Consider the following 2500-nt stretch of genomic DNA (forward strand, 5'->3'; position numbering starts at 1 on the left):
CAGAAATCCCTCGGAATGGGAAAACGGGTCATTTTCGTGTTGCCACATTGCATGCGAACGGCATGAAACTTCCAGAGGCATTTGCAGCAGGAATGCATGTGCAGTCAAAAAAGTGAATATTTTTCACGGATAGACCCCGTGAAACGCTAGAAATTGGCGGCGATGTCTCTCTTGTGGCTCACGGGGCTGTTAGGGTGGCACAGAAATCCCTCGGAATGGGAAAACGGGTCATTTTCGTGTCGCCACATTGCATGCGAACCGCATGAAACTTCCAGAGGCATTTGCAGCAGAAATGCATGTGCAGTCAAAAAATTGAATATTTTGACGGATAGACCCCGTGAAACGCTAGAAATTGGCGGGGATGTGTCTCTTGTGGCTCACGGGGCTGTTAGGGTGGCACAGAAATCCCTCGGAATGGGAAAAAACGGGTCATTTTCGTGTCGCCACATTGCATGCGAACCGCATGAAACTTCCAGAGGCATTTGCAGCAGGAATGCATGTGCACTCAAAAAATGTGATATTTTTCACGGAGAGACCCCGTGAAACGCTAGAAGTGGGCGGGGATGTCTCTCTTGTGGCTCACGGGGCTGTTAGGGTGGCACAGAAATCCCTCGGAATGGGAAAACGGGTCATTTTCGTGTCGCCACATTGCATACGAACCGCATGAAACTTCCAGAGGCATTTGCAGCAGGAATGCATGTGCACTCAAAAAAGTGAATATTTCTCACGGATAGACCCCGTGATACGCTAGAAATTGGCGGGGATGTCTCTCTTGTGGCTCACGGGGCTGTTAGGGTGGCACAGAAATCCCTCGGAATGGGAAAACGGGTCATTTTCGTGTCGCCACATTGCATGCGAACCGCATGCAACTTCCAGAGGCATTTGCAGCAGAAATGCATGTGCAGTCAAAAAAAAATTGATATTTTTCACGGATAGACCCCGTGAAACGCTAGAAATTGGCGGGGATGTGTCTCTTGTGGCTCACGGGGCTGTTCGGGTCGCACAGAAATCCCTGGGAATGGGAAAACGGGTCATTTTCGTGTTGCCACATTGCGTACGAACCGCATGAAACTTCCAGAGGCATTTGCAGCAGGAATGCATGTGCACTCAAAAACTTCTATATGTTTCACGGATAGACCCCGTGAAACGCTAGAAATTGGCGGGGATGTGTCTCTTGTGGCTCACGGGGCTGTTAGGGTGGCACAGAACTCCCTCGGAATGGGAAAAGGGGTCATTTTCGTGTTGCCACATTGCATAGGAACGCCATGAAACTTCCAGAGGCATTTGCAGCAGAAAGGCACGTGCACTCAAAAATTTTAATATTTTTCACGCATAGACCCCGTCAAACGCTAGAAGTTGGCGGGGATGTCTCTCTTGTGGCTCACGGGGCTGTTAGGGTCGCACAGAAATGCCTCGGAATGGGAAAACGGGTCATTTTTGTGTGGCCACATTGCATAGGAACGGCATGAAACTTCCAGAGGCATTTGCAGCAGGAATGCATGTGCACTCAAAAACGTCTATATTTTTCACGGATAGACCCCGTGAAACGCTATAAATTGGCGGGGATGTCTCTCTTGTGGCTCACGGGCGCTGTTAGTTAGGGTCGCACAGAAATCCCTCGGAATGGGAAAAGGGGTCATTTTCGTGTTGCCACATTGCGTACGAACGGCATGAAACTTCCAGAGGCATCTGCAGCAGAAATGCATGTGCACTCAAAAACGTCTATATTTTTCACGGATAGACCCCGTGAAACGCTAGAAATTGGCGGGGATGTGTCTCTTGTGGCTCACGGGGCTGTTAGGGTCGCACAGAAATCCCTCGGAATGGGAAAACGGGTCATTTTCGTGTTGCCACAATTGGCATACGAACGGCATGAAACTTCCAGAGGCATTTGCAGCAGAAATGCATGTGCACTCAAAAACGTGAATATTTTTTCACGGATAGACCCCGTCAAACGCTCGAATTTGGCGGGGATGTTTCTCTTGTGGGTCACGGGGCTGTTCGGCTCGCACAGAACTCCCTTGGTCCACCTGATTCGTGCATACAGGCAGCAACTAAAACTCTGTAAACCTGCTGTGAGGACATCTAAACAGTGGACCAGTGAGGCTGTGGAAGATTTGCGGGCGTGCTTAGACTGTACTGACTGGGATATGTTCACGACTGCTACCAATAGTCTGGATGAACTCACAGAGGCTGTGTACATCAGCTTCTGTGAGGACTGCTGTATCCCAACACGTACCAGGGTGAACTTTAACAACAACAAGCCCTGGTTCTCAGCAAAGCTCAAAAGGTTGAGGTTGGAGAAGGAGGAAGCGTTTAGGAGTGGGGATAGAGACAGATTCAAGGAGTCGAAGAACAGGTTTAGCAAAGCGGTGAGAGAGGCTAAACGACTGTACTCAGAGACACTAAAACACCAGTTCTCTACTAACGACGCTGCTTCTGTCTGCCAAAGGGCTCAGGCACATCACCAACTACAAACCCAGAGCGCCCCACACCACTA

This window comes from Petromyzon marinus, unplaced genomic scaffold (genome assembly GCF_048934315.1).
Source record: "Petromyzon marinus isolate PM22_M1 ecotype Great Lakes invasive population unplaced genomic scaffold, UKy_Petmar_22M1.pri1.0 PM_G_Scaffold_93, whole genome shotgun sequence".
In the NCBI taxonomy this organism is placed as follows: Eukaryota; Metazoa; Chordata; class Hyperoartia; order Petromyzontiformes; family Petromyzontidae; genus Petromyzon; species Petromyzon marinus.